Source organism: Microcebus murinus, chromosome 2 (genome assembly GCF_040939455.1).
Source record: "Microcebus murinus isolate Inina chromosome 2, M.murinus_Inina_mat1.0, whole genome shotgun sequence".
Lineage (NCBI taxonomy): Eukaryota > Metazoa > Chordata > Mammalia > Primates > Cheirogaleidae > Microcebus > Microcebus murinus.
In genome coordinates this window covers 28,989,050-29,001,207 of record NC_134105.1, presented here as the reverse complement: position 1 = coordinate 29,001,207, position 12,158 = coordinate 28,989,050, and the positions used below count along the sequence as shown (strand labels likewise).

Below are 12,158 nucleotides of genomic sequence, written 5' to 3'. Positions count from 1 at the left end.
CTCAGGCCCCGCCCCGCCCTGCTGTGTAGACCTGCGTCCCGCAGCAGGGAGCCTCCTGCGCCGGGCTAGGGACACGGGGCTGGACCGGGGAGCGTTCTCCCCAGCGCGCCCAGTGCTCGCCAAGTCGTGGGAAACAAACCGTGGCAAACCGAATCAACCGGGGTGTTATTGGCACATGGTAAACTGCAAATAATCAAAGGTCTGCGGGCCGCCCTGCTCGCCTGTTTTTGGACCACCTGGGATCTAAAAATGGTTTTTCCATTTTGAAATAATTGAGAAAAAAATCAAAAGATTATTTTGTGACACGTGAAAATCGTATGAAATTGAGTTTTCAGTGTCCATAGAAAAAATTGTGTTGGAACACAGCCACGCTCATTCCTTTAAGACGGTTATCAGCGGCTGCTTTCCTGCTTCCAGGGCAGGAGCTCTGGCCTGCAAAGCCAGCAATATGTGCCGTCTGGCCCTTGGTCCTTTAGGGAAAAAGTTTGCCAACTCTTAGACTAATACATAAATCACAGAAATCACAGATTGACATAAGTGGTAGAAAATAATGGAGCCATCTGTTTTAGTTAGAGTGGGGGCTTAAGACCTCCCCGAGGTGACGTTGAAGGTGAAACCTGAAGGAAAAGGAGCCAGCCAGAGAAGTGGGAAAAGATTTCAGGGAGGGGAGACAGCTTCTGCACACTCAAGGAAAGGAGAGGCCAGAGCATAGGGGGTGGGGGTGGAGGGCATGAATTCAGGCAGGAGATGTAGGCAGGGGTCACACCATGAAGGTCATACAGGGCACTGTAAGCCATGTGAAGATTTGGGGGCATTGAGGAGCTATTGAAGAAGTTGTAACAGGAAAGTTACATGGTCACATTTATGTTTTCAAATAGTGCTCTGAGCCAGGCTCAGTGGCTCATCCCTGTAGTCCCAGCTACTGGGGAGGCAGAGGCGGGAGGACCGATTGAGCCCAGGAGTTAGAATCCAGCCTGGGCAACATAGAGAGACCCCATCTCTAAAACAAAAAATAAAAATATAATAACAATAATGAAATAGTGCTCTGATCACTAGGCCCAGAACGGATTGGGTGGAACCCTGGAGACCAGGAGGTTAAGCAGTAGACTAGGGAAGAGTTGATAGTGCCTCTCTCCTGCCAATCCACCCTCCAGAGTGATCTTTCTTTAAAATAAGCCTAAACTTTCTAGAGCTGCCTGCTTAAATCACTGCTGCTGATAACAAGGCCCTTGACAAGGGGGCCATGCTTACCCAGAGTAGACCTGACTTCCATGCCAGCTCCTCATCTACTTACCATGGCTCTTTTTCCTTGCCTCTGCCTTTGCTCATTGGGTTCTTTCTCCTTTCTCCACTGAGAGGCACCCACCAGTCCTTGTCAAAGGGCCTAGTTAAGCTTCACTCATCTAAATCCCCTACCAACACAGTCCATGGCCCCCAAGTCTAGAAGTCAATTGGAACATACCTATAACTGTAGTCAGGCATGTCTCTCTCTTTTTACTAGCTCAAGATCTCTGACACCAAGACCGGTACCCATTGTGTTCCCAGAACTAAGCAGTGGCTGTATACGCATGCAGCTAACCTCACTAACCTCAGGCCAAACTGGGGAGATGATGCCCATAGAAATGAGGCTCTGGGATCTGATTAGGAGAACTCTGTGTACAGTGCACCCATCACTATTCCAAACCAACAAGGTCACCCTTGAGAAAAATCTAAATAGGTATCCTTTATTTGGGTGTGATATAATAAAAAATATAGACTTGGTCTTTGTCCCAGTTCCTGGTACAGAGCTCCTAAAACACTTAGAATTTTCTGAGTGCTATGGGTGTCTTTTGTTATTCATAATGAGCCCATTTTGGCTATACCTGAGTTTATGCTAAACAGGGGACTCATGATGGGACCCCTGGACAGCTTTAGAATGGGGGCTGGTCACTAGAGAAACCAACCACACGATTAGAGGGTTGGAAATTTCAGCTCCACCCCTGACTTCTGGGAAGGGGAGGAGGACTGGAAATTGGGTTCCATCACCAATGACCAATGATTTAATCATCATCCCCAGGTAATGAAAACCCCATGTAGAAACTCTAAACAGAGTTTGGGGAGTTGCCAGGTTGGTGGACACATCGATGTGCTTGGAGGATGGCATGCCTAGAGAGGGTGTGGAAGCTCTTCATCCCCCACAACCCTCACCTTGCCCTGTGCATCTCTTCCTCTAATCTTTCCTGCCAGGTTTGAATGCCTTGTTCAGATGAGCAGGAACAAATGTTCTCCTGTGGGGAGGACAGTTAATAAAAAACCAAACTGAATCCCAGTAAAGAATAGCCACTGGTATTTGGATTGGCACCAGGTTCTGGCCCCCTCTTCTTCTGCAAGCATAGGGGGTCATTCATTCATCCAGCAACTGCTGCTGTTCCCGTGGGGATGCTGTGGCCAGCATAGAGGCACTCAGAAGCTCCTGTCCCTGCACATGGACCACAGGCCGGTGGGGGGGGGGGGGCCTGGGAACCAGGCGAGGCAGAGGGTTAGCCCCGAGGAAAGGACGACACTTGATGGTGGTCAAGGTTAGGACAGTCCAACCATTTAACACCTGCATGCTACCATTCAGAATGCCAGGGAAGGGGACAAGAGGCAACAGTCCCTGACCGAATTCTGTCCATTGTGAGGGGAGTGGTGGTGATATAAAAAGTGTACACACTCTGGGAGTGGGAGGCCAAGGCAGGCGGATTGCTCAAGGTCAGGAGTTCTAAACCAGCCTGAGCAAGAGCGAGACCCCGTCTCTACTATAAATAGAAAGAAATTAATTGGCCAACTAACATATGTAGAAAAAACTGTACAGATCCTTTCTTATATTCATATATTAATACATAATAAAACACAACACAATTAGAAAGAGAAGGTGATATGAACCCATATAGAATATATCTGATCTATGTCAGGCTCAGTGCTAGGGAGATATTTTCACAGATATTTAGTCCACACAAACTTTTTGAGATAGAATTTATTGCCCCATTTTACTCCGTGACACCCAGTGAGATCAAGCAATGTACTCACACTAGCAAAATAACTGAGTAGTCAATTTGTTTACTGAATGTATAAAGCTGCAGTAACTATCTTTAGCAATATAGCTTTTTTTCAAAAGACTACATTATCCCCTTTGGAGGGATTTCCAGAAATGACAGGGCCAAAGGGTATAAATATCACAACAGTTATAATTATTATATACCATACTACTTCTCTCATTAAATGCTCTAGAACATTAGCATATGATGTCAGTGATGAGCTCAAGCCTAGATGCAGGTGCCTGAAGGCAATAGAAAGGAAGCACATCTTTCCACATGGCATTAAGTTTTAGAAAGCTCATCTTTAGGGAGCTTTAGGTAGGTGACATGAGTGGGAAAGTGGGAAGGATCATTTTCTCCCTGTATTTCTGAAGGGAGAAGTTAGAGATCATAATCACACTTAGCTCAATTTGTATCTGTATTTATTTTTTAAATCCCCTTCTTTCCTTCTAGAGAAAGAGCACTTTGAAAGCAGCGACCAGGTCAGTTTGTTTACCACTGTAACCCCAGCCCACCGCACAATTCCTTGGCATTTAGTAGAGTTTTAGTATCTGATGAATGAAGCAGAGAAGGAAAATCTCCTTTCAAATAAAGTTGAGATGGAAAATTCTATTCTTAGCACACTGGGTGCTGGGCTCCCTGCAGAGGCTGAATCACAGACTGTGGGCTGCCAACACTGGAGGTGGTGTGTTTGTACAGAGAAACAGCCCGGGGAGGAGCAGTAAGCACAAGTGTGGTGGCACAGGTGCTATATAGTGCTGCAAAGCAGCAAGATCCCCAATGAAATGAACAAACCGAATTAAACCTCACCACTCTTAGCAACCACAGTCTCCAAGACTCTTTCTTTGATTCTTAACTGAGTCAGTGTTTGTATTGTGAAGACTGTTTGAGAGACCAGAAGCTAAAACATTCTATCTGCCAGCCAGGGACGCTTTTCTTCACTGACAGCAGGAGGGACAGATGTCCAAGTCTGCCAGAATTTAGAGCTGGTGGCCACGTTCACTTCTGCTGCCTTACAGTACCATCTCATAGGACCGGATTCCCCAGTGCCCTAGACCCCAGTTTCCTAGGTCTGGCAGGTTCCATATTCCGCAACAGTGGTCCTAAAACCTGAGCTCACATCAGAACCATCCCAAAGGCTCGTTAAAACACAGATTGCTGAGCTCGACTCCAAGAGTCGCTGATTCAGTGGGTCTTGAGTGAAGCCGAGAATGTTCATTTCTAACAACTCCCCTGGTGATGCGGAGGCTGCTGGCCAGGGGACCACACTCTGAAAACTACTTTTTCCAAGAAAAGTTATAACGTAGTAAGAACAGGACAGTTAGAATCAATCTATTCTGGGTGCAAACAATAAGGGGGTATATTGTCTGGAGAGAATTTTAAAACAATAATAAAACAACTAAGAAGTCAGTCACTTTTTATTCCATTTGTGCTCAGGCAACTCTGAACAATATCATTCACAAAATACTCCTCCTGAAAAAAATCTTTCCATTGTTTCTAAGTTGAAATAGTTGTTGTGAATGCTCTTGAATATGATTCAAATTGGCACATTTTTATTATTTATACTTAATAAACATTTGTATTCCATATAAAAGTTAATTTGGGAAACTTATTATACAATAGGTCCCCAAGACACTTGGATGAGCTACATGTGTTTATGTGAAATATAAGCTCTTACTGGTTCAGAATTGTTTGAGCTCCTTCAAGCTTCCTTTGAACACAGTTTGTGTCTCCGAACACTGTGTCACTACAGATTCCTACATTTAAACAATAGATCTAAAATGAAAAAGAATATATTTGTGTGTGATTTTTCTTTTTCAAGTTATATTTTTTTCTGGAGTGAAGTTTTAGATGAGGTTTCTAAGACAAAATATTTGCAAACAGTTCAGCCTTGAACAATGTACAGTAAAATAATAAGCTTTAAAATTGTTCCAAGGATTTGGTAATGGTTTCCTAGACAAGACACCAAAAGCACAAGCAAGAAAATAAAATAAAAAGATAAATTAGACTTCATCAAAATTAAAAGCTGTTATATGTCAAAGGACACTTACCAAGAAAGCGAAAAGATCACCCACAGGTGAAAACACTTGCAAATATATCTGATAAGAGGTTAGTATTCAGAATATATAAAGAACTTTTACAGCTCAACAACAAAAAGACAAACAGTCCTATTAATAAATGGGTAAAAGATTTGAATAAACATTTCTCCAAACTTATATAGACAAGTGGCCAACAAGTGCATGACAAAATCAACATTAGTCATTAGGGAAACATAAATCAAAACCACAATGAGATACCACTTCATACCCATTAGAATGGCTATCTCAAAAAATTATAAGTAGCAAAGATGTGGAGAAATTGGAACCCTTGTACATTGCTAGTGGGAATGTAAAATGGTGCAGCCCTTGTGGAAAATAATTTGGCTTCTCCTCAAGAAGTTTAAAACATAGAAATTACCATATGATCAAGTGCTTCTAATCCCAGGTAGGTACCCACAAGAATTGAAAACTGGTGTTCAAACAACTTGTACACAAACATTCATAGTAGCACCATTTACCATAGCCAAAAGGTAGAAACAACTCAAGTGTCCTTCAACAAATGAATGGATAAAAAATGTGATATATTCATATAATGGAATATGATTCTGCCATACGAAGGAATAAAGTAAAATAATAACCAAAACGTGTTAAAACATGATGAGTCTTGAGAACATTACACTAAATGAAAGAAACCAGACACAAAAGGCCACATGATGTATGATTCCATTTATAAGAAATGTCCAGAATGGGCAAATCCATAGACAGAAAGCAGTTTAGTGGTTGGCACAGCTAGGGTTAGGGAAGAATGAGGAGTGACTATTAAAGAGTACAGGGTTTCCTTTTGGGGTGATGAAAATGTTCTGGAACTAGGTAGTGATGATGGATGCACAACATTGTGAATGTACAAAGTGCCACTGAATTGTACACTTTAAAATGGTTAGAATGGCAAGTTTTATATTGTGTGTATTTACCAGAACAAAAAGAATAGTCAACTGGGCAGGAGTTCTGGTGGTGGTGGAATGAAGAGTTCACAAAATCTCTCTTGAAAAACAACTATAAAACTTGGACAGAATTGTCAAAAACAACCATTTCAGAGCTCTAGAAATTGACTAAATGCACATGGCACACTGAGAAGTGTTTATTCATGAAAAACTGCTGAACTTCAGCTAAGAATGGTGGGACTCTGTGGTGCTGTTGCCTGGGGTGCTCGTATCTCTCTCTTCCCCTCCATCCATGCTGCAGGGCAGAGCCAGTTATGAAAACCAGCAGCTTTGCTGTTGTTGGAAAGGGCTGACTTGATTTAGAGCAGAGGCAGAAAACATATGCCAAGGAGTGCTGTCAACAAGAATACCAAGCTCAGTGAGAACTGAACTGGGAAGGCCCGTTGCTCTGCTGGCCTGAGGTTGCAGTCCCACTTGTCAGTGAAGCCAGACGTTTAGCAGGGAGATCCTGAAAATGGGAACGCTGCAGAGGCACTGTATGCACTCTCTCCACATCCTTGGCTGGCTGGAAGGCTGCACCATTCATATACAGGCAAGATCTGGGGAGCTCAAGCTCTGCACACATTCCCGGCAGACTTGGAGACTGTCCCCAAACACAAGGAAGTACCATTGAAAAAGCAAATCTGAGGAAGACTTGAAAAATGCCCAGACTTTGAATGCACTTTGAAACCCACACACAGATTCATAGGCAGAGAGTGGAAGCCTTTCTAGCACAAGGTATTTGGGTAAAACCTCTGACTAATCATTGGTTTACCACTAACATACCCTAGGAAGCCAAGCTAGAAAAATAAAGTAAGGATTTAAAAAAAACCTGAGACATACAACTCTAGAACACTGCTAGAAAGACAAATTGTACAGATTTAATCCAGGCAAGTTACTAAAAGACAAAACAAATAACAAACAAAAAAACAGCCAGCAACAGAAACAATCCTTGAACAACAACAACAACAAAATTAAAATTCAGCATTGCTACAGTGTATTATTTTAAAAATTTATTTTTATACTTTTTTTTTTTACTTTTCACTCTTTATTCAGCATCAGAAACAGCATATTATTTTAAATCCCAGTTTTCAACAAAAATATGTGATACATGCAAAGAAACAAGAAGATGTGATTCATACTCAGAAAAAAAACAGCCATCAGTAGAGAATTGTCACTGACTGGACCTCCATGTTGTATTTATCAAACAAAGACATCAAAGCAGGTATAAGAAATATGTTCAAAGAATTATAAGTAACCATGTTTAGAGAAAAAAATTTAATGATAATGACTCAACAAAATAGTAAATCTCAATAAGGAATAAGAAACTATAAACAAGAATCAAATGGAAATTCTAGTGTCAAAAATTATAAAAACAAATAAAAATTCACTAGATGGATTCAACAGCAGATTTGAGATGGCAGATCACTGAATCTGAAGACAGCTGAATAGGAATGATCTAATCTGAAGAACAGAGAGAAAAAAGTTGGAAGAAAATGACCAGAGCCTCTGAGATCTGTGGTATATCATCAAACATACCAACATATGATAAGTGGAACACCTGTGGGAGTCCCAGAAAGATAAAAGAGAAAGGGAAAGAAAACATATTTGAAGAAATAATGGCCAAAAACTTCCCAAATTTGAGGAAAAACATTCATCTACAGATTCAAGATACTCAAGGTGGCTGGGCATGGTGGCTCACACCTGTAATCCCAGCACTTTAGGAGGTCAAGATAGGAGGATCACTTGAGGCCAGGAGTTCAAGGTTACAGTGAGCTATGTTCACATCACTGCACTCCAGCCTGAGCGACAGAGTGACATTCTGTCTCTAAACATTTTTTTTTAAAAATTGATGACTGAAAAAATTCAATAAAATATAGTTTAAAATCAATAGATACATTTAAATTATATGCTAAAAATATTTTTTTAACACAGAAGGCAGTCAAGGAGGGACAGAAAAACAAGACAGGAGAAATATAGAAAACAAATAGCAAAATGGCAGACATAAATCCAGCTCCATCAATAATTACATTAAATGCGAATTGACTAAACACAAACATAATAAAAAACAGACACTGTCAGACTAGATGTTTTTAAAAGCAAGATTCAATTATATGCTATCAGACACACATATCAGATTCAAAGACACAAGGAGGTTGAAAGTAAAAGGATGGGAAAAGATATATCATGTAAACAGTAACCCTAAGAGAGCTGAAGTGGCTGTATTAATCAGACACAATAGGATTTAAGGTTAAGAAATATTACTAGAGACAAACGGAACATTTCATAATAATAAAAGGTCAAGTATATTAGGAAGATGTAACAACTATAATTACCTAACAACAAGGTCCCAAAACAATAATGAATGATGATCCAATTTTAAAACGGGCAAATAGAACACTCCTACACTGCTGGTGGGACTGCAAACTAGTTCAACCTCTGTGGAAAGCAATATGGAGATACCTTAAAGCGATACAAGTGAATCTACCATCTGATCCAGCAATCCCATTGCTGGGCATCTACCCAAAAGATCCAATGACACTCTACAAAAAAGACACCTGCACTCGAATGTTTATAGCAGCACAATTCATAATTGCAAGGCTGTGGAAACAGCCCAAGTGCCCATCAATCCAAGAATGGATTAATAAAATGTGGTATATGTATACCATGGAGTACTATTCAGCTCTAAGAAACAATGGTGATATAGCACATCTTATATTTTCTTGGTTAGAGCTGGAACCCATACTACTAAGTGAAGTATCCCAAGAATGGAAAAACAAGCACCACATATATTCACCAGCAAACTGGTATTAACTGAGGAGCACTTAAATGGGCACATAGGTACTACAGTAATAGGGTATTGGGCAGGGGGGAGGGGGGAGGGGGGCGGGTATATATATACATAATGAGTGAGATGTGCACCATCTGGGGGATGGTCATGTTGGAAACTCAGACTTGTGGGGGGAGGGGAGGAAAGGGCATTTATTGAAACCTTAAAATCTGTACCCCCCATAATATGCCGAAATAAAACAAAAACAAAAACAAAAAAAAATGGGCAAATAATTTGAATAGATATTTCACCAAAGAAGATATGAGGAGACAAAGAGCTAATGAGCAAAGATCTTCTGTTATTAGGTATATGCAAATCAAAACCCAAATGAGATACCACTACACATTCACTAGAATGGTTATAAACAGAAAGACAGACAGTAACAAGTGTTGGAGAGGGTGTGGAGAAATTAGAACCCTCAAACCTTGCTGAGGGGAATGTATAGTGTTGCAACTACTTTAAAAAGAGTTTGGCAACTACTAAAATTTAAACTTTAACTATGACCCAGCAGTTCCCCTCCTAGATATCTATCCAAGAGAAATAAAAATGTATGCCCACTCAAAGACTTGTACATGAAATGTTCATAGCACCATTTCATAAACAGCTAAAAAGTGAAAACAATCCAATGTGCATCAAGTGGTGAACGGATAAACAAAACAAAGTATATTCACATAACGGAATGCTATTCAACAATTTTAAAGGGCCAAATTGATAAATGCTACAGCATGGGCGAACTTCAAAAACACAAAGGTAAATGAAAGACACTAATCAAAAATGATTACATACTATATGATTTACTTTTTGTGCAATTTCCATAAAAGGCAAACCTACAGAGAGTGAAAGCAGATTAATAGTTGCCTGGGGGTAGGGCGAGCAGGAATTGACTACAAATGGGCACAAGTAAACTTTTGGGGATGATAAAAATGTTCTAAAGCTGAATTGTGATTTTAGAGAGTTACTAAAAATCGTTGAATTACACATTTACAATGGATATTCTTCATGACTTATAAATTGTGTGAGCATCATGTAGTGCATGTGTGTGTGTGTGTGTGTGTGTGTGTGTGTGTGTGTGTGTGTGTGTGTGTGTGTTGTTCATTGCTGTTGGTGGTATCTTATTTTCGTGGGACTTGATTTTCTGGCACTTTTTTGCCCTGCAGTACCCAACTGGCCCAACCCTTCCTTGTTCTTTTTGACAACTCTACTGGCTTTTTGAGTGGACTGTTTGGGGAGAAAAAAAGCTTTCAGGGATTATATTTTTTATAATATTTAGTATACTTATGGAGTCAGTGTTTTAATTTGACCTCTAGGGGGTAGTCATGGATCATAAATTGGTAGGCTATTTAAAAAATTATGTAGAATAATTTAAATTGAGTGGCCTTTTAGGTATGTATGTATGTATTATTATTGTTATTGCATTTTACAGATGAGAAAAGGAAGCTAAATAACTTGCTTAGTTCATGTAAGTTGTAAGTAATAAACTCTCTTTCTCTTTCTCTTTCCCGTAAAAATGGTAGAGCAAAGTGATCAATTAAATGCACTAACTCAGAAGTCAGCCTGCTTGACCAGGAAGACTTGGCCCATATGGGAACCTGCAGGGCAGAATGGCATCAGGAAATTGATTCACATGAAGAATAAATTACCAACCATATCTACTGAAGTTTGGCTCTATTACTTCCCAACTGTGTGATCAAGGGAAGTTTATTTAATTGCTCTGTGGCTCAGGTCCATCTGGAAAAATGAAATGATGAAGGAAATTTTTGCTAAGCCTTGGGCATGTGCAGATGGACTTACCCACTGTGTGGCTCTGAGCCTGGCTGGGTGATAAAATGCAAGAAAACACACAGTCAGGGGCCCAGGAACCAAAGCAACTGCCTCTTGGAGAACTGACCAGAATCAGCAAAAACTAACCAAAACAAAATAAAACAAAAAAATGCAGCCTGATGAGGAACTTGCTACGTTTGTGATCTATGCTCCAACTTTCTATCTGGACTCAACTTAATGGACTTATTGGGTCAATAAAGTTCTAAAAAAAACCACAAATGGAATTAGAGCTCATCTCCATTACAGCCAAGCAACACTGAGAGGACAAACTAAAGACTTGTCTGAACCAGTCAATTGCCTCTCCCTATGAACCTGTGTTGCTTTTGCCCTTATTAGTCCACCCTTGTCTTTGGACTGGGCATCAGTCTTTGTTGGGACTGTTCTCCCTTGTGTATTACCTACCTAAGAGTAAACCCTCAATGTTTTAGCTAATTGTCCTGAGTTTTTTTTTTTTTTTTTTTGAGACAGAGTCTCGCTTTGTTGCCCAGGCTAGAGTGAGTGCCATGGCGTCGGCCTAGCTCACAGCAACCTCAAACTCCTGGGCTCAAGCAATCCTGCTGCCTCAGCCTCCCGAGTAGCTGGGACTACAGGCATGCGCCACCATGCCCGGCTAATTTTTTCTATATATATTAGTTGGCCAATTAATTTTTTTCTATTTATAGTAGAGACGGGGTCTCGCTCTTGCTCAGGGTAGTTTCGAACTCCTGACCTTGAGCAATCCACCCACCTCGGCCTCCCAGAGTGCTAGGATTACAGGTGTGAGCCACTGCGCCTGGCCTGTCCTGAGTTATTTTTTAACATTTAATCTGAAGACTCAATCCCATATGACCTAACCTCTGTATTGGATCAGGTTTCCCTTGCCTTATCTGGTACACTCAGCTTAATACTCACTACATATTGGCACTTATTTTTATTTTATTAAGGAAAATAGATCCTATCGCATAAGATTATTTTGATGATGAAATGAAATGACACATGTAGAATAAAGCCTGAGGTGGTGAGCACTCAATAAATGTTATTGCTATTAATTCAGCAAATATTCTATTTGGTGCATGCTATGCCAGACATAACTCTCCATTCAGAGGATACTAAGGTCTATGTATTTTATCAGGAAGGGTAAAATTCCAATCAGAAGATGGAAGCCACACCAGTTATTTGAGCAGAGAAAATCTAATATCAAGAATTTTTATGGGCCGGATGCAGTGGCTCATGCCTGTAATCCTAGCACTCTGGGAGGCCGAGGCAGGCGGATTGCTCAAGGTCAGGAGTTCAAAACCAGCCTGAGCAAGAGCGAGACCCTCTCTCTACTATAAATAGAAAAAAATTAATTGGCCAACTAATATATATAGAAAAAATTAGCCGGGCATGGTGGCATATGCCTGTAGTCACAGCTACTCGGGAGGCTGAGGCAGCAGGATTGCTTGAGCCCAGT

The 12,158-nt window shown here is 40.7% G+C and overlaps 1 long non-coding RNA gene across 1 annotated transcript; it reads left to right on the top strand.

The window, feature by feature from the left end:
* Positions 1 to 29: 29 nt before the first annotated feature.
* Positions 30 to 10,803, top strand: LOC142876379 (uncharacterized). The gene is made up of 3 exons (XR_012923283.1): positions 30 to 199; positions 3,510 to 3,538; positions 10,420 to 10,803. It is a non-coding gene; the product is annotated as an uncharacterized LOC142876379 (long non-coding RNA).
* Positions 10,804 to 12,158: the final 1,355 nt, after the last annotated feature.